The sequence below is a fragment of the Rattus rattus genome, chromosome 4, assembly GCF_011064425.1.
Source record: "Rattus rattus isolate New Zealand chromosome 4, Rrattus_CSIRO_v1, whole genome shotgun sequence".
In the NCBI taxonomy this organism is placed as follows: Eukaryota; Metazoa; Chordata; class Mammalia; order Rodentia; family Muridae; genus Rattus; species Rattus rattus.
The window spans coordinates 172,154,672-172,176,590 of NC_046157.1; positions in this window are offsets into that span (position 1 = coordinate 172,154,672).

Here is a 21,919-nt window from a genome sequence, read left to right on the forward strand (position 1 = left end):
TATTAGACATTAATGAGAGGGGAGGCCCCTTGGTCCTGTGGAAGCTTGATGGCCCAGCATAAGGGGATGCTAGAGGGGTGAAGTGGGAATGGATGAGTGGGTGAAGTAGCACACCTCATAGAGGCAAAAGGGAGGGGGAGAGGGTGGATGGGATGGAGGAGTTTGTGGAGAGGTATCCAGGAAGGGGGGATATTATTTGAAATGTAAATAAAATGATTAATTTAAAAAGGAAAGAAAAAGAAAGAAGAAATAAAACTGCTCTCTAAGAAAATCCTTTTCAGGAAGCAAAAAGTCAAAGGTAATGAGATACCCTCAACATTCATAAGTCAATGCTGTTAAAGCAAGCCTTGTAGGAATGGACGCAAAACCAAGCAGGAAGGGAAGGTTCTCAGTATCATTAAGAGAGAAGGCCACACTTACACATGCATAAACTCCATCCTTGGAGAAAAGGTCATCACAGTCTCTGGCCCAAGCTTGGTCAAAAGAATCATACATACAGCACACAGGTATTCCAGGAGCCTTATTTGAAAAAAAAATACAATAAAAAATTGACCTCTGTGTGGTGATACAACTTTTTATAGTGGGCACTTTGTAATGTCACCTAGGAAATTCCATACTTGGCTCCACAGAACAGCCTACAAGTAGCTAGCTTAGGAAGACCTCACGAATGCAATTACATGACATGAAAAGGAATATGATGCAGCATCAATACACAGCTATTACAAATCAGAGTGAACAGGATTCCTAAATTCTGGATGCCGGCCTGAATCAGTTTCAGAGTTTCAGGTCTTACACTAAGGTCTTGACCTACTTTGAATTGATATTTGTACAGACTAAACGATAGTCTAATTTGAATTTTCTACGTGTAGATTTCCAATTTTCCTAGCTCTGGGCTCCTAGCTTCTTTAACTTTTGATTTTGACATGTATGCAAAAATCAGATGATTGTCATTACATAAATTCATTTCTGGATCTCTTATTCTATTCTTCACTCTGCATGCAAATTTTCTGTGCCAGTTCCACAGGAACGAAATTATTTTGAAGGATTCTAATAGCCAAGGAAATAATCCCAAAGCGCGACAAATAAGGTAGCACTCAACTAAAAGGCTTCTGCTTAGTGAGTGAAACGATCATATAGAGAGAAGACGGCCGATGGAATGGGAGAAATTCTTTGCAAAGTCGAAATCTCTTATCAACATCTGGGATGGATAAATAACTTCACTCCAGTGGAGCATGGTAGCTTGTGCATACCTTTAACCTGAGCACTTGGAAGATACAGGGAGATTTCTGTGAGTTTAAGGCCAGCCTAACCTATATAGTTATTTCTGGGGAAGCCAGACCCAAAACAGTGAGATGATATCTATAAGTAAATCAATAAACAGAGAAGCAAACCCTAAAACTGTCTATCGAATCAATAAATAAGCAAAATAATCAGACAGTTTAGTTCTCAAACTAAACTATGAACATCCAAAAATATACAAGAATATGTTCCATTAGCTAGCCACCAGAAGAATGCAGAACACAACTCCATAGAGGTCCCACTTTATAGACAACCAACCAAGATTGGCAACCATCTAGAGAACAAAGACTTCGTGACAATACAAAGGTATATATGTATCCAGGGTGGGGATGGGGCCTTAAACCCTGATGGAGTGAATTTAAGGCAGTGTAGTCATTATGAAATCAATATGGATATTTTAAAAGAAAGAGGGGCAGGGAGAAAACAGGTCTACCATAATAATCTTCAAGTTCCTGGCTGTTTACTAAAAGGAATTTAAATCAACATAAATAAAATAAAATATAAAAATACTTGTCCATTGCTCTGGAAGGAATAGCCAAGCTAAGGAATCAGCCCAGATAGTTAACATCGACTGAATAAGGAAAAGCCATACCGAAACAATGCTGGTTTTTTATATACATAAATAGAAGTTAAAAAGTTAAGTGATGTGCAGTAAGATAGACAGATCATCATATTAAGTAAAATAATTCAGAAAGACACCATCAGACTTGCTGATCTGCAAGCATACCAGTTAGATTCCCTTCCCGCACAAATATTTCCTGATTACTGAGTCCTCTGGGTCACCCCAAGCTTTTCTAAGCAGCCTGCTATGTGTACTGGACCCCCATTCTTCTGCTACCTCTCAACCCACTTTTATCAGACCTGCTGATCCAGAAATATACAGCCCTAGGATAATAATCAGAGGCCTGCAGCTCATCAAGGATTGGACCTACCCAATACTTACTGGCACATCCAGAGACTAAAGCTTCCCAAAGGCCTAAAGACCCTTGAAAGAACAAAGTCAACAAAAGCCAGGGCAATATGACACCTTCAGAGCACAGCTACCCTACTACAGCAAGCCCTGGGTATCCCAGCCCAACTGAAAGACAAGAAAATGACCTTAAATCTAATCTTATAAAGATTAGATTTTAAAGAGAAAACAAATAAATTCCTTAAAGAAATACAGAAAAATCTAATTAAACGGGTGAAGGAAATAAAAAAAAAACTATGTAGGACCTGAAAATGGAAATAGAAGCAATAAAGAATGCACAAACTGAGGTAATCCTGGAGATGGAAAATCTAGAAACGAAAACAAGAACAAAAAATGCAAGTGTCACCAACAGAATACAAGAGATGGAAGAGAAAATCTCAGGTGTAGAAGATACATTCAAAGAAATTGATACATCAATCAAAAAACAAATGTTAAAACATTTCTGACACAAAAATCCAGGAAATCTGGGACACCAAGAAAGACCTAATCTAAGAATAACACAAATGAAGAAGATAAAGAGTCCCGGCTCCAAGGACTAGAAAATATTTTCAACAAAATCATAGAAGGAACCTTTCCCAACCTAAAGGAAGAAATGCCTATAAACAAAGAAGAAGCCTATAGAACAATTAGACCGGACTACAAGAAAAAAAATCCTCTCACCACAAAATAATAAAAACACAAAATTTGTATGAAAAAGAAAAACTATTAAAAGCAGCAAGGGAAAAAGGCAATGTAAGATAGACAGTCAGACCTATCAGAGTTACATTCAACTTCTCCACAGAGACGCTAGAAGCCAAGGGCCTGCGTGGATGTCTTGCAACCTCAGAAAACCACAGAGGCCAACCTAGACTACTACACTCAGGAAAACTCTCAATCCCCATAGATGGAGAAACCAAGATATTTCAAGACAAATTATGAATCAAACGGACCTAACATACATCTACAGAAGAGTTCACCCAAACACAAAAGAATACACCATCTTTTAAGCATCACATGGATCCTTCTCCAAAATTGACTATATAGTCAGTCAGTCACAAAGCAAGCCTCAACAGATACAGAAAAATTGAAATAATGCCTTGTATCATACCAGAGCACCATGGATTAAACCTGTACTTGAACACCAACAGAAACACCAGAAAGCCTACATATTCACAGAACAACTCTCCACTCAATGATGTCTGGGTCGGGGAAGAAATAAAGAAATTAAAAACTTTCTAGAATTTAATGTAAACAAAGGCACAAAATACCCAAATTTATGGGATACAATGTAAGCAGTGCTAAGGAAAAAAGCTCAAAGCATTGAGTGCCCCATAATGAAATTAGAAAGTTTTACACCATCAATTTAAAAGTGCAACCTGAAACCTCGCCCAGTGCTCCCAGGGACTAGACCAACAACCAAGGAGTGTATAGGAGGGATCCATGGCTCCACATACACGTGTAGCAGAAGACAGCCTTGTCTGACATCAATGGGAAAGGAGGCCCTTGGTCCTGTGGAGGTTTGATGCTCCAGCATAGGGAATGCTGGAGTGGGGAGGGAGAGGGTAGATGAGTGGGAGAGCACCCTCATAGAGGCAAAGGGGAGGGAGAGAGAGGGCAGATGTGGGATGGGGATTTGTGGAGGGGTAACCAGGAAGTAGGATATCAGTTGAGATGTATACAAATGGAATGATTAATAAAATGAAGAAGAAGTAAGAGGAGTAGAAGGCAGGAAATAATCAGAATCAGGGCTGAACTCAATCAATTAGAAATAAAGAAAACAATATGAAGGATCAACAAAACCTAGAGCTGGCTCCTTGGGAAAATCAACAAGATAGACAAACTTTTAGCCAAACTAACTAAAAGACAGAGAGACCATGTCCAAATGAACAAAATCAAAAATGACAAAGGAGACATAATAACCGATTATGAAGAAATTCAAAGAATCATTAGATCTTACTTAACAGGCCTCTTCTCTACAAAATTGGAAAACCCTGGTGAAATGGAGGGTTTTCTGGACGAATACTGCTGTGCCAGGAAGTGTTCGTGAGCCCCAAAAGACCACCAAGGAGCTGCGATGCAATAGCGTTAGGGTCTCTTTATTCAAGCTAGAGCTTGGGCTCCCTGCCAACCCTAACACACCAGGAAGGTGCAGCCCTGAGCCGAGTTCCTGGAAAGCATTTATAGAGGTAAGAAGGAGTATTGGCCTGGCACACATCTGATTGTGGGATCATTATGGCCTTTAATGTAATTAAATATGGCTGGTGCTGGATGCCAAACCATAAACTTAATTTCTGTTTTACTCCCGATTGGCGGTTGTTAGGTAGTGAAGTGTCAGGGGTGGGTTTGTAACTTGGGGATGCAGATTGTTGGGGAGTAACCTGGGAACTGACAATAGACACAGGTTCTGATGTCAGGTAACCTGGAAAGTGGTGATAGATGCAGGTATCATTGTGGAATAACCTAGAAACTAGTGGTAGGTTCCAGCCTGTTAGTTTACTTGAGTTCAGTCTTAGGCCAGATACTCTAAGAGAGAGTCTGAACCCCAAAATTCTGGTCTTTCAATACCATTTACCAAAGTTGAATCAATATCAGATAAACTATTTAAATGGCCCTATAAACCCTAAAGAAATAGAAGCAGTCATTAAACATCTCCCAATCAACAAAACCTATGGCCAGATGGTTTTGGTGCAAAATTCTACCAGACCTTCAAAGAAAAGCTAATACCAGTGCTCTCTTCAAACCACTCCTCAAAATACAAATAGAAGGAACACGTCCAAACTCAGTTTATGAAGCCACAGTCACCCTGAGATCAAAACCACACGAAGATTCAACAAAGAAAGAGCATTTCAGACCAATTTCTCTTATGAACATTGATGCAAATGTACTCAATAAAATACTTGCAAACTGAATCCAGGACTACACCAAAGACATCATCTGCCATGATCATGATCAACTAGGCTTCATCCCAAGAATGCATGGATGGTTCAATATATGAAAATCCATCAACATAATCTACCATATATACAAAACTGAAAGAAAAAAATCACATGATCATCTCTTTAGTTGTTAAAAAAAAAACCCTTTGACAAAATCCAACTTGTTAAAAGTTTTGACGAGATTGGGGACACCAGGCATATACCTAAACATAATCAAAGCTATATACAGCAAGCCAATGGCAATTTTCTGTTTTCCACCTGGTACTTTTTCTGAATCTTTCCATTTTTTTTTCAATTTCTTTCATAGATCTGGAGCTTTAATATACCTTCAAATGCCTTAGTGACATACTTAGCATTATTTCATTTTCCACTATAATAGATGTGAGATCACCTGTGTCTAGATGGTGGCTGAGAAATTGCCAAGGCAGTGGGTGACAACTTTAGAAATGAATGGAATAAGATGAGAGTGGGGCTTTGCTCAGTTCTCATTTGTAAAAATGTATAGAATGTATATACACATCCGTGTCATACATATTAGTATCTCAAAGCTGTTTGATTTATTCAATTATTAAAGAGAAACTTACGGATTTAAAAGTCAAAAATGTTAGTATGTTATAGTTGAAATTCTCTTAGAAGAAAACTATCCATTTAAAGTTAGTAATACACTATATCCTTAACAGGCATGCATGACATCGAATGCAGAATATTATCTTGCACATCCTAAACATTCAAAAATTAACACTGTAAAATAGTCTACTGAAATATCAAATTCTATTATAGAGATGAGTAGACCGAAGTGCTTAGAAGTGATTTTATCAAATTGTGAGTAGCACATAGGAATGCTTTTTTTATTTACACATCAAAGGTGTGCAGTATTTATGTACCAGAGCAAATGGAGCACAATAGTCAATAACAGGACATCTTGCACTAAAGTAAGAAAGTTTAAACTAAAATATGTTGAGGAAAATAAAACAATACTTATAATGGAAAATTAAGGTTACCTTAAACACATTGAAAACATGCTACCAGAAAATGGTGAAATAATATGCACATACTGTGTGTGTGTGTGCGTGTGTGTGTGTGTGTGTGTGTGTGTGTGTGTGTGTGTGTATGGAAATGCTATCTATAATTTTTTAATGTTTGACAGTTTTATCAGTTTACATAATGAATATAATCATTTTCATCCCATTTGACTCTCTCACCCACTCTCACCCCCATCAAAACCTTTTTCAACAAATCTCCCCTTATTTTCATGACTTCTTTCTATGTGTGAGCCACTGCGTTTAGAGTTTCTTGCCCTATTGTGTATGGAATTCTATTTACTAGAGTAAGGGTAACTTCTCAATAAATATACAACTACAGAAATGGATGCCTCTTCTGTAAACAACTGAAAACCCATCAGGGAGGGGAAGGGATTCAGTGAACCCTCCCCTCCACATGATGAACTGTTGAGGGTCCAGTCTTTCCGAGGACATGTAGAGATACCCACTGGTGCAATGACTTCTTGACATCAGTGGTCATCCAAGCTATGAAAGGAATCTTTTGATACACATCAACCTATTTTATATTCCTTTACCCTCTATGTTTTCCTAGAGGTCCCAAACCTTGGCAAGGGTGAACTCTCCATCCTATTTAGGACTGAGCACTTTACGCTTACTCTAGATACTTTGGTCAGCTGTGGGTTTCCACAGTAACTCTCACCCTTTGTACAAAGAAGCATCTTTGAGAGTCTCTAAGAACAACCAAGAGTGTTTGGAAGGCACTTTGGCTACAAGACCACTTAGTATAACCAAACAACAGTGATTGATTCCCTTCTAGGGACTATAAAATCCTGAACCACAGTTGTTGACCAGATTTACAGATCCTGGCCTGAGTGCCCTCTTCTGTAATAGGCCTCCAACCCAATCCCATTGTGGTTGGTTCCTAGCATGATACTTAAGGCCATGCCATTGGAAGAAACATCTTCCCTATAAGATCAGTATAATAACCCACAGGATTCACAGCTGGGTAATATGTTTTTTAGAAGAATGTTAATGTCATTTCTCTCCCAGATACATAGCATCGTTCTGGCACAATGAAGCGTACAGTTCACCTCTAGATTAATTTTTATATCCACGTACCCAATTGTGTCCACCTACAATTTTGATACTATGGCAAGGACTTAAACTATAAATCTATCAGTCCTTTCTCTGATTCCTTCAACAGGGGTCCCGTTCTCAGTTCAGTGGTTTGCTGCTGGCATTCGCCTATGTATTTGCCATATTCTGGCTGTGTCTCTCAGGAGAGATCTATATCCAGTTCCTGTCAGCCTGCACTTCTTTGCTTCATCCATCTTATCTAGTTTGGTGGCTGTATATGTATGGGCCACATGTGGGGCAGGCTCTGAATGGGCATTCCTTCAGCCTCTGTTCTAAACTTTGCCTCCCTATTCCCTCCCAAGCGGGAGGAAGATGGGGAGGGGAACACCCATATAGAAGGGGAGGGGGAGGGGTTATGGGGATGTTGGCCCAGAAACCGGGAAAGGGAATAACAATTGAAATGTAAATAAGAAATACCTAAGTTAATAAAGATGGAGAAAAAAACTATAAATCTATAAAATACATCATTTCAATTTACACTGACAAATGCAGTCCTTCTAAAACAACAAAAGACAGACTAAAATGTCACAGAACAAGATGACATTTTTATATCAATGTAATAAAATGTAAAAATAAAATAAATAACTATCAGTATCAATGAATCACTGTATTAAAGAAATAGTGTTTTAACTTTTGAGTTAAACACTATTAAAAGTCACAAAACATCTAGAGAGCAAAGGTAACAAATATCCTTCCAGATTACATGTGTGCTATAAGGATAAGTCCTGGTCAGATCATTTTCAAAGAATGAAATGTTTTTAGGAGCCAGAACAAAAAAAAGATGGGATTAAATAGACATTCAACAGAAGTATAAACAATAAACGGTAAGAAATTTAAGACAACAAAAGCCAAAGTTAAACTTTCTGGAATTAAAGCCAATAACAAAGCAACAAGCCCTAAATGTACTTCTTTGAAGAAGCCAGAAATAAAACAGAAACCAGCAGTTAACCAATTTACAGCTGGTAGAGTGCGTGCAGCAGGGATGTTATTTGGACTCCACACAGGAGAGGACAACATCCTATGTGCTACATCAGTACTCTGAAAAGCAATTTGAAACCTAGATACTAAGGGACGAGAATTGCCTAAAACTGGTGTTGCCAACAAGGAAGTCAGAAGAGGACAATTATCATAAAATAATAATTTCCATTATAATAGCCGAGATTATTAATCCTCAAAAATAGCACAAGATGAAAGGGCACTGGAAGAGGGTTCCGAAAATATCTGACAACCAACCTACGTCCTCAGGCATAAATACAAGCAAGCTTAAAATGAATGTGACATAGATACCAAAGGCCAGTTAAGACAGCTGAAGAAGCGGGCACAGAACTTTCTCATTTATGAATATTCATACAAAAGTCCCAATTAAAAGATCAGAAAAGAGAGAAAGACTGAAAGATCACTTCACCGCCGTCTTTGATTACAAGATGTATAGCTCAGCATTAGAAAATCTATTAATATAACTGATATAAAAAAAACTACCACCGAGGCTAAGAGGCCTGAGGAACCACATTGGCAGCCACTCTGACAAACGTTTCAGATTAAATGAGATATCATTTTGTAGGTGAAAAGAGGTCAAGTGGTAGCAGCTTCTCTTTGTTTAACCTAACATCAAGTAACATAGGAAAATGTTATTTGAAATTACAAAAAAAAATTCCGTAAGCCAGAGGGATATTAAATTAAATATTCGGAAACTAAGTTTTCACATAGGCAAGCGGCCAATTAGGAAACACAGTACATGGAAAAACTGCCATTATAAAAAAGCAAGCTTGGATAAGAAGATAAAATTATAGAGATGGAAAGATCCTCTGCCTCAAATCATCATCTGCAAAGGGAAAGACAAAAGCCTACTTTAAGTCAGTTAATTGTGGTAGAACCTAAGGTAGTGAGGCTTGTCTGTTAAGATTGAAACGGCTTGCAAACCTCAGGATATCCTCGTTCTTAATAGATGAGTAGTACTCCATTGTGTAAATGAACCACATTTTCTGTATCCATTCTTCTGTCCTGGGACATCTGGGTTGTTTCTAGCATCTGGCTATCACAAACAAGGCTGCTATGAACATGTAGGCAAATGAATGGAACTAGAAAATGTCATCCTGAGTGAGGGAACTAAGAACCCAAAGGACATGCATGGTATGTTCTCACTAATAAGTGAATATTAGCCAAAAGAAAAATGTACGGAATCCCCAAGGTACAGTCCACATAACTCAAAAAGATCAACAAGCTGAAGGGCCCAAGTGAGGATGCCTCACTCCCCCTTGGGATGGAGAAGAAAGCATCCACAAGGAGGGAGAGAGAGAGAGAGAGAGGGACAGAGGAGAGAAAGGGGATGGGATGGGGGAAGAGGGGAACATGATCTGATATTGGGTTGGGGGAAAGGACTGAAGCTGTAAGGGCCAGCAGAAAGAAGGAAACAGGTACTCAGGAGGAAGGAGGTTGGGATGACCCTCCAGAATGTACCAGAGACCTGGGAAGTGAGAGACTCTCAGGACTTAAGGTGGGGGAACCTTAGATGAAATGCCCTACAGTGGGGAGAGGGAACTTGTAGAGCCCACCTCCAGCAGAAAGACAGGGCATCAAGTGAAGGATGAGGTTGCTATCCCACAACCAAAATTCTGAGCCATAGTTCTTCCTGTCTGAAAGAAATGCGGGGATGGAAATGGAGAAGAGCCTGAGGAAAAGAAGGTCCAGGGACAGGCCCAAAGTGGGTTCCAGCTCAAGGGGAGACCCCAAGACCTAACAGCATTACTGAAGCTACAGGACACTCACAAAAAGGGACCTATCATGACTGCCCTCCTAAAGACCCAACAAGCAGCTGAAAGACTCAAAGGCAGATATGTTCACCTGACCAGTGAAAAGAAGCTGCTGACCCTTCTGTTGAATTAGGGAAAAGCTGGAGGAAGCTGAGGAGGAGGGCAACCGTGTAGGAGGAGCAGCAGTTTCATTTAACCTGGACCCTGAGATGTCTCAGACACTGGATCACCAACCAGGCAGTATACACCAGCTGAGAAGAGGCCCCCAACACATATACAGCAGAGGACTCATGGGTTTGGATTCAGTCAGAGAAGATGCACCTAACCCTCAAGAGACTGGAGGCCCCAGGGAGTTTAGAGAACTTGCAGAGCAGGAGGGGGGAAGGTGTGGGAGGGGACACAGGGGACAGACACATCCTTGTGGAGCAGGAGTGGGGTGGTTGGGGTTAGGGTGGTATGGGGTAAGCAGGGAGGAGGTATGGGATGTGGAACAGTTGGAGGGTAAACTGGGAGGGAAATAAAATCTGGAGTTTAAAAATAAATACATTTTTTTAAAAAAAATCTCAAAATCAAAAACAAAACAAAACAAAGAAGTAAAAAAAAATCATTTCAAGCCGCTAATAAAATAAAGACATACTAACTGGACAAATAAAAAAAAAAGAATTGAAAAGGCATAAACCCCACTGAACTCAGCTGTAGGAACATGACCAGAACAATCATGTTAGGGAGACTGGCTTTGAGTTGCACTCTGTAGAGTGTCCAGATGGTAAGACTTGACTCATTTGAATCTTATAACTGCAATATCATAGAAACCTCTGAGTTTTAGAACTTTATTCCTGAACAAAACCATTCAAATGCTTATTCTGCAACAGATGCTTTACATTACAGATAAAGGAATTGATATCGCGGTGAGTAAAATAGCTAAGTTAATATAAAAATGACCCATAGACGTTAGACTCGATTTCAAAGTGCATCGCTCACCTATTGCACTCTGTCCCGTGATTTGTATTCCAAAGTCCACAAGAGAGCTCAGTGGCATTTCCTCAGGTAGGGAGACTCCTTATGAGCATGAAGTCGGACTTCAGTTGACACATTTCATTCAATGTTTGCTGAGCAACCTATGGCTAGCAAGAAACACATAGCTGATTAATCAGCACTTATGAAAGTGTGGAGTAATGTTGCATTGTTTGTGTGCTTCATGTAGAACTTGTGTTCCACTAGACTGAAAACCTCAAGATTTGATGAGAAAAGGGGAAAGATTTCCATCTGGTCACTCTACTAAATGCTTATTCATGGCTCTGCCTTTGTCATTTAGAAACAGACTTGAGATATTTTTTCCATACCAATTCCGGCTGTAGTGGCAAAAGCAAGGCATAAGTCGTCTCCAGAGAATTGCCATGGAAATTCATTACTCATCTGACTTAATGTTTGCTAAATTGGGGCACCAAAGTTCTGCTTTTAACGTCAACAATTGTCGAATAAAAATGTATTTGACTCAATAAATGCCCCGCGGAAGCTTAGGTATAAACTCAACTGGCATTTGGCTGGTATGCACTGTCATAGAAACACGGGCACTAGGGAAAATATTTACTTTGTTATTGCAGAAATTAAGGAGGATTATGTTAATGTTTATAGTCCGGAATGAGATGGATAAATATGTGATTTATAAAAATGACATGGAACAGTGAAGAAAGGCATACACCATGAAAACAAAAAAAAAATTTAAAACTAAAAAAGGAAAGTTTCTTTGCCATTTTTTGTGATACAGATTCCAGACTACCCTTGGACTCAAGCTCTTCCTCCACCTCCCCTCCCCAGTGCTGGGATTGCAGGCTTGTGTCACCAAGTCTTGATATTGACAACAGGATCTTTGATGAGCAATGATGACTTAGCAGCTATTTCCCAAATATTGATATACAGCTTAGAGGAAGAAACTGAGGATATATTAAAGTTTCAGGTTCAATTTCCAAAAAGGTGTACCTCATTTGTTCTAGAATATAATGAAATCAAATATTTAATGATTGGAATTATTATTATTATTATTATTACTATTACTATTATTATTATTATAAAGGTGACATGTATTATGGCCTAGAATTTAAAGTTTCATAGTTTTTTATAGTAAAGCAAAGGTTGTGAAAGCTACCCACATTTGTCTTCTCCAAATATTAGCCTCTGTCTCCTCCGTTGTTACATGATATGGTAACAGTAAGGCTTAAAGAGTATATGAAGATAATGTACACACTGGAGTATGTTAGTCTAATAAGGAGAATCCCATACTGACATCCCATGAAGCTGGCCTATGAGATTATAGAATTTTGAACCAAGTCAAAAATAAATATTAAAAAATAAAATAAAAGAATAGCCCAAGGATTTTAGTTCACAAGTTAGTGATAAAGAAGAAATTAAGTGATTCCAATCAAAAGCCAAAGCCCATTAACTGAGAAAAGAAATGGTGTGAACTCCAATAGAAGGATGAGGAGTTGCGACTATACCTGTTTGGTCAATAAGGTGAAGTAAACTTCCCATTACTCAGATGTTTGTCGCCCATGCACCAAAGAGATAGCCAACTGTCTAGCTTCATTGATCTATTAAAAAAATGTCATTTAGAAGTTATTCTCAGGTAAACCCAGAATAATGTTCAATCAAGTTTCTAGGTAGCTCATAGCCAAATAAAGTTGCCATATAAAATTAACTATCATAAGTTTGTGAATTTTGTCTTTGTACCTAATATACTAAAATTGTCTGTAAGTGAAGAAGGGAATAGCCAAGTATTTTTTTCCTTTGATCATGAACGTGATACTAATGTGGCTCATTAAAGTGAGGATATACTTTCTTTCAGTGTTGGCAGTGTGACTTAAGGACAGTGGACTGGCTGTGCCCCAGGCAAGATTGCTCTTAAGACACCTGTCATGATGTTGAATTCAATCCCACATTCCGTGTGCCTTGCATTGCACTTGGCATAAATTTGAATTTTGTATTGAATCTGTGAAATAGAGAGACAGATTTAATAATCATCCCACTTAGTAAGTACAGCTGGGGCAGGTAATTAAACAGGTTTCCTCTTGCTAGCAGGCCTAAAGCAATGTAGCCCCGACTCTCAGTAAGACCATTGGACAGAGATAGAAAGCTAATATTCAACAGATTTCTTCAGCAGGCCCATGTCAGCATCGCCATTCTTGGCAAACAGAAGTTATTAAAGGGACCTAGTCAGGCCTCTAGAGGCATGCCAAATATTCATTCTCAGGAATATTGCATTTATAGTTTGAAAAATGAAAGAAGACTAGAATAATTGAAAAATATGATCATTGCTATTGAAGTGCTATTCTTCTAATAAAATATGTTCATTGTGAGTCATTGAAATGGTCTTGACATGAACACTAAGATCTTGAGGGAAGCCAGAGACTTAAAAACTTGTAATATTGTCAGCATTATGACAACAAAGTATTTTTCATTAATAAAACATATGTATATGGTAAAGTTAGAATTAACAAGTCATTCACCATATCCTAAGTCAATAGCATGTATGAAAAATGTAACTGGGTTCTGTGGGAAAAACATTTAATTAAATATATGTTAGTTTTTACATAAAAATTATGCATATTGATGAGGTATTATTTAATATTTTAGTACTAAACATATTGTTTCGTTTCTTTTAAGCCACGGTAAACTTACATCCCCCAATTTTTGTCCTTTCTTTGTTGAAAAAGTACTCATACTTCCTTCCTCTGGTTTGTTTGGAAGGTAATGCGTCATCATACCTGTGGTTAGCCAACTGCAGTACTGTGCTAGTATTCTGTCCATTTATCTGAGTATCACATAAGCTAACATGATGTTGGTAATACCTTCTCCTCTTGCCTCTTCCCGTCCTTCAGATCCAAATAATCCCATCCCACTGTCAACTTCATAACAAAAGCACTGTTTGCTTTTTACCTGGTTGAGCTGATGTAAAATATGTCTGTCTCAAGGCTTGCTTTCCCCAACATACTGATCTATAGTGATGTCGTCATGGGTGACCTGGCTTCACATTTCTTTATGACGAAGAGGATTCCTGTGCTCATATAGAACATAGTTTTGGTATATTGTCACCATCTCAGAGGGACACATTAGGTTGTGAGTCTTATGAGTATACTACAATGGACATAGAAGTAGAAATCAATCTTCCATGGACTGATTTAATTTGTTCTGGATGTATACTCAACAGTAGTATTGTTCCATATTATGAAAATATTATTTTTAACTTTTTGAGAGTAATGTTTGTACCATTTCCTTTTTTGTCATGCTAATAAGCATTCCTAATGACAGTATGCAAGGTTTCCCATTTCTCTACAGCCTCACAAACCCTGGTAGGTTAACGTTTTAAATTAAAATTTAAATACATCATCTCCTCCTTTATTTTCTTTCTGTCAACTGCTCCCACTTATCTGCTGTGTATGTTCTATCTCTGTCTGTCTATCTCTATTTCTCTCTCCCTCTCTCAAATCATACCTCTTTTTTTAAAAGAAAAATTGTTGCTGCTATATACGTATGTGCATATATATATGCAAAAAGTATGTAAATACAATCTGCTAAATCCCTTTAAATGTATGTGTATGCTTATGTTTTCAAGGCCAATCACTAGGTAACTAAATAGGAGATTCTTCCCTGGAGAAGACTATTAGCATTGGTCAGTTGCCCGTAGCTCTTCATCTGAGTTTGGGATCCTGTGATTCACCGCCCACTCCTCCATCTACATGTTAGCATATCTATTGGTATTGCCATAATTCAGGTCTTTCTAAGGCAACCATCTTGTTGAGGTAGCATGGGTGAAACTTCCCTGACATTTCTAGGAGACAATTCCAACCTTGTCCTCTGTTTCTTATAACATTCCCACCGCCTCTTCATGTTGTTTTCTGAGACACGGACACAGGAGTTGGGATATAGATGTATCGACTGTGGAAGCAGAGCATCCCGGTGTGAGTTCCCTTAATTTTGACCAGTTGTTCCTGTAATGTTCTCTCTCTGTTGCAAAGAGAATTTCTTTAATGAAAGGTAACCTTTCTTCAGGTACTAGATTAAGTATTCAAACGCAGCTAAGAATTATGCTACTTTAGTGCAGTGTTACTAGTAGGTTCTCTAAGTCCCATGACTTCACTAGCTACGTGTAGTTGACTAGGTTCCCAGTACCATTCATGGTTTCTCTCCTGTCCAGTGAGCCTTCAGTCCAAATAGACAGCTCTTGATTACTACCAAGATGTGAGTGTCATTATTAAACACGCCATTATATCTCGCATGCTGGCAATTGCAGTGCATATGTATTTCACCAGGGTTGGACTATTGGTTGCTTCCCTCCCTCTGTAGTTCGAATTGAATCTTTGATGTAGAACAAAGACTAGTCTTCAGGGAGAAGATTTTCAAGTCAGATACTCGAGTCCTACATCTAACATGCACGAAGTCTTCAGCAACGGGAACTTACCTTGAACCTCTGATAGGCAAGCAGAACAACAGTTATAGTTATAATGTTTTGCAAGTGTCTTGTATTCCCCTGACTTGGAAGGGAGCGGTACCACATGGCTGGTTTGGAGGGTTTGGTTTTTTTTTGTTTGTTTGTTTTGTTTTTTTTCAGGTAATTTCTGGCTTTGACAGAGCCTTCAGTCCAAGTGGGATAAATTCAATTAAACGACACATGTATACATGTGAACTTATATGCATTATATGTAATTTAGGTAAATAAAAGCTTGATTCCTCTCAGTTTCTTCATATATCTATATCATATTTCCTCCTATCACCCCCTGTTTCTTTAATGATCTCTGTCTTAAATATTTGTTTATTGCTGTGATACAACATCATGCACTGACTGTACTATCTGGTTCTGTGTGTCAACTTGACACACACTGGAGTTACCACAGAAAAAGGAGCCTCCCTTGAGGAAATGCCTCCATGAGATCCAGCTCTAAAGCATTATCTCAATTAGTGATCAAGGGGGAGGACCCAGCCCATTGTGGGTGGGGCCATCCCTGGGCTGGTGGTCCTAGGTTCTATAAAAGAGCAAGCTGAGCAAGCCAGGGGAAGCAAGCCAGTAACTAACATCCCTTCATGACCTCCGCATCAGCTCCTGCTTCCTGACCTGCTTGAGTTCCAGTCCTGTCTTCCTTTGGTGATGAGCAGCAATGTGGAAGTGTAAGCTGAATAAAGCCTTTCCTCCCCAACTTGCTTCTTGGTCATGATGTTTTGTGCAGGAATAGAAACCCTAAGACAAATTGGTAACAGCATAGTGGGGTATTCCTGTGACAACCTGATGATGTTTTAGGGAGGATTGTGGAAGAACTTTGCAACTTTGGGCTAGAAGAACCATAGAGTGTTAAGAACTCTGTGAGATGTTCGGCAGGAGCTTGGAAGATAATGTTGAGAACAGTACAAGTGATGGAGACCTGGCTTGTGAAATTTCAGAGGGACGATTAAAGACTCTTATCAGGGTCATTGTTGTTTTAATTGTGAAGACTTTGTGGTTTTTGTTGGCTGGGGCTGAAGAATCAGCTGTGATTACCAAGATACCAGAACTACTTAAGCAAGACCTTTGCATTACTGGGACCATTGATGCTGGTCAGCTGGAACTAAGAAATTGGTGGTGATTAAGAAAAGACAAGCATCATAGGGGTGAAATCTCCTAGAAAGTGTTTTCTGAGAGCACGAAGAGGCCGTGTTCCTGAGATAGCCAAGATTGTACCTCATGTGGTACTGATTTTGAAGTCATGAAGATGTTATAAAGAGCAGCTGAGGCTCGGCACTCTGACAGGATATGGAAGACCATTGGTGAGAGTGCAGCCTCTGTTGCAACTGATGACAGGACTGAAAGGGTCATGCAAAGAAGTTGAGGCTTGGTGATAAAAAGAGTCAATGAAAGGCTTTTGGTGACGCCTAGTTGCATCAGAAGACAGCAGTATGGAGATACCAGTACCGTGAGATGACCACCAAGAACAGGAGCAGCAGAGTACAGGCAGCTGGAGTCTAGAAGTCCAGGTGTGTGCTACAAAGGGCACAGCTGGAGACGCGACCCAAGCCCTTGGAGGAACCCAGAAAATCATGAGTGGATCCCAAGCATTGGGCACATAGTTTGATTATGCTTTTGATTGTGACTATGCTCTGATATTTCCCCTCTTGAAGTAAGGAAGTATTTTAGTGGAGCACACAATTAAAAGAATTTGAATTGTACAATGACTTTGAATTTTAAAAGTGATTGGATATTTTAAGGGGATTGAAATTTTAATGTGTAAGAATTTGTAAAGACTTTTAAAGTTATTTAAAACTTGGGATGAATAAGAAAGTAAGGATTGAGGCTTAATAATGTTTGTGTGTCAAGTTGACAAGGGGTCAATTGTACTGACTGGTTTTGTGTGTCAACTTGACACAAGCAAGAGTTTTCACACAGACAGCAGCCTCCCTTGAGGAAATGCCATTAGATCCAGCAGTAATGCATTTTCTCAATTAGTGATCAACAATTGTGGGTGGTGCCATCCCTGGGCTGTCTGTCTTGGGTTCTATAAGAAAGCAAGCTGAGCAAGCCAGGGGAAGCAAGTCAGTGAGTAACATCCCTCCATGGCCTCTGCATCAGCTCCTGCTTCCTGACCTGCTTGAGTTCCAGTCCTGACTTCCTTTGGTGATGAGCAGCAATGTGAAAGTGTAGACTGCATATATCCTTTCCTTTTCAACTTGATTCTTGGTCATGAAGTTTTGTGCAGGAATAGAAACCCTTCTAAGACAGTGACCAAGACAACTTAGAGAATTTATTGCAGCTTACAGTTTTAGAGAATGAGTTCATGGCACGATAGTGGCGATGATGACAGCAGATAAGAATGTATGCTTGAGCAATAACTGAAAGCTTACATCCTCATCCACAAGCATTAACCAAGGGGACAGAGGCAGAGACTGAGAGAGATATAGAGAGACAGAAAAGAGAGAGAAACTAACTGGGAATCACAAGGGATTTTGAAACCTTGACCACCACCCTCTGCCCTGCCAGTGACACATGTTTTATCAAGAAAGCCATACCTCCTAATTTATTTGCAAAGAGTTCCACCACCTAGCAATCAAGCATTTCAATCTAAGAACCTATGAGAGCCATTATTTAAACCACCACTCCTTTCTCCTTTGCTAATAAGTCCTCCTCCCCCAGTTCCTATTTATTCCATTTCCTCCTTTGGTTACCTACATCTGGCCATTCCCCAAGGCTTCTCACACCTTAGGGCTCCTCATATTTTCTTGGCTTTTTATGCTTACTCCACGTTCTACACTCACATAGGAGGATTAAGAGATAAGAGTCCCAAATGAAGGGGAACATGCAGTGTTTGTCTTTCTTGGTTGTCTCCCTCAGTGTACTCTTTTCTCGGTCCATCCATTTACCTGTGAAATTGGTGAATTCAATTGTCTTTACAGTAGAATGGCATTCTATTGAGCCTATGCATACATTTTGATTTTCCATTCATAAGTTGAACAACATTTAGGTTTTGGGTTTTTGTTTCTTTGTTTGCTTTTTGCTCATTTGTTTGTTTGTTTTTTCCATTCCCTAACTGTAGTGACCAGCATGGCAATGAGCATCGTTAGTTTTTGTCACCTTGACACAAACTTGAAAGTATCTAGGAACCCGGTATCTTGATAAAATGCTTACGTAACATTAACCTGCAGGCAGGTCTAGGGTACACTGTCTTTATTAATGTTTGATGACCCAGCCCATTGCAGGCAGTGCTGTCTGTGGGCTCATGGTCATGGATGGTATAAGGAAGCAGGATGAACGAGTGTGAGGAACAGGCCAGTAAGAAGCACTCGTCTGTACTCTCCATTTCAGTTCCTGCCTCCGGGCTCCTCCCATGAGTTCTTGCCCTGACATCCTTCAATAATGGACTATGATATGGTAGTAGAAACTGAAATAAATGATTTCCCTCATGTGCTGACTTTTGTTATGGTGTTTTGTCACAGCAAGTATCTGTGAAGTAAGATGTCAAATTCTATGGGAATATGCAATGGAGTAATATATGGTCCAATAGTGAGGATATTTTTGGTTTGGTTTGGTTGTAGCTTTTTGATAGCTAATTTTGACAATAGTTATTCTCACTGAAGTAAATTAATAACTGATTTTGGATTATAGTTCCCTGATGTTTTGTGATGTTAACATTTATCATAGCATTGCACTCATTAGTTTGTTGTTAGTTTGTTTACTTTATATGGTTATTTGTGTCCTCTGATTGTTACTGGATCACTGGCCACCATGGAGCAGAGACTGCTGTACAGATCTGAAGGATAACTTAGTTTGAGTCATAAAAATAGTAACCAAAATACTATGCTAGCTAGGTTTATGGCAACAGTAATGCTATACTAGTATTTCTTAGTAGAAAAAGAGAAAATTAGCTTACTTCAGTTGAAATTCCAGTCATTCACACCCTTCTGCTATCACCCTTCCCCATTGACTGCAAGTAATCCTGAGAGATCCTAGAGAATGTAGGGGTAGAAAGTCAATTGGCTGCATACCTCTGCACATGTGGTTCTTATGAGGTCATCACTCAGCTTGGAGTGAGGATGCTTGGAGATATGACTGTTTCTGAACATAGGTCCTTACCCATATTTTAATATGACCCTAATATATTCAATGGCTTAGCAAACTAGACATATACAAATTAGTCTCTCACTACCCAGTTTGATGTGAATAGTCATACCTCCTCGGAAAAAGTTATGTAACAGGCCCATTTCACCCATTTATCAAAAATATATTCTTTCCTCATATGACAAAAACTAATTTCACTCGTCTTTTCCTCCCAGATCCCCCTCACCTTACACACCCTTTAGATCTAGTCCCCCTTACCCCACCTCACTTGGCTTTCTGCCTCTCCTTAGAAAAGATCAGGCTTCTAAAAAGTAACAACCAAACATGGCAAAATCAAATATCATCCGAGATAGTAAAAACTATATCAAAGTTAGATATCATAACCCAACAGGAGTAAAATAGTCCAAGGAGGAGGCACAAGAGTCAGTGACTTGCTTGCTTCCACTCTCCGGAGTCTCGTAGAAATACTAAGCAAAAATCTATGGTGTGCAGGCAGAAGACCTATTCCAGACCAATGTAGGCTGTCTGCTTACTGCTTCCATTCTTGTCACTTCCAATGTGTCTGGCTTAGTTGATTTGAAGGGACTTGTTCTCCTGGAGTCCTCTGTCCCTCCTGGCTCCTACATTCTTTTCACCTGCTTATCCTCTGAGTTCCCTGAGCTGTGAGGAGAAGTATTTTATGGAAACATCCCATTTAGGCTCTTTCTCTATGTGTTATCTACCTACCTAGAGTTTACCAAAATCATATAATGGTACTCATCCGATGGATGACTTAGTGTGGAAAAGGATTTAAATATATTCTACTCACAATTGTGTAGTTTTTACATGACTCTGGGTAAATAGATATATAAGTTATGTATGTAAATCAAACATGCACTGATAATAAACAACAAGGAAACTTGTTTTTAAAGCAACTCATTGGTATATACATGTATCTTAATTAGGGTTTTTATCCCTGCAATGAAATATGACCAAAAAAAGCCAGTTGTGGAGGAGAGGGTTTACTGGGATTAGAGTTCCACACTAATACAACAAAATACATCAGGGCAGGAACTCAAGAAGGGCAGAAACCTACAAGCAGGAGCTGATACAGAGGCCATGGAGGTGTGCTGCTTCCTGGTTTGTTTCCCATGGCTTGGTTTAGCCTGCTGTCTTATAGAATCTAGGACCACCAGAGCAGGGGTGGCACCAACACCACGTGCTGGATATTCCTATTTTGATTAATAATTGATAAAATGCTTTACAGCTGGATCTCATGGAAGCATTTCCATAACTGAGGCTCCTTGCTTTCTAATGATGCTAGCTTATGTCAAATTGATATATAAAACCATCCAGTACAATATGATTTTATCATATATCAAAATGAAGGAATCTTGTGGAGTACTGGGATGGAATGCTTGTCATATTGACAAAACTAATTAAATCGTGACATAAAGTATTTCAACACTTTAAGAGTTGGTGCTAAATAATGCAACTTTACTTAAACATGTAATATAAAGTGTCAGAGTTATGTTTAAGGTGATCTCAGAAATTATTAGAAATTCTGTCCTTATTGCAAGCCAAAATTCATTAAACTTTTTTTTTTATGAAACTCAGTTTCAACTAAAGTAACAGGTTTTTAAATCACATATTCTCACAAACTAAAATTCAGATATAAACCAATTTAACATATGCTGAGAAATGATGCCTTGAAAATAAAAATGTTAAGTCTGTGTTCAATATTTAAGCCATTATGTAACATAAGAGCAGAAAACTCTATATGCAGAGGAAGATGGTTCATGACATCTGTCTTGAATCTGAGCTGAGGTGTTGAAGATAGCATTGGTGGGCACTATGAGTGTGACAACCTCAACAGGGAAAGGTATACATTTTAGATGTTTAGACACAAGGCTGCTACTGACCTGAGACAATGTGAGCAGGTAGTGCAGAAGCACCTAGGATCCACATTCTGTATTTGGATGTAATTACCTTTTTACTCATTGCATATTCATGAACATTGTATAGTTATCAAAGTTTTAAAGATCTTCACTTTTAATTATCCCAACACAAAGTCTTGGAACTGATTGTTCCAGAAGCCAGAGTCTGGACTTAGTGCTTTAGTGGACCCAAATATGCTTGGGCACACTGGGCTTTTTATTTTCCCCATAAAGTCGTAGGGATATCTTTTTATCTCTGTAGTTAAATAATTAGAATTCAGACACCATTTCTTCCTGAAGTAATTTGTCCAAATATCAATTTTATTAATGTTTTCTGTATATGTGTGAGGTATTACA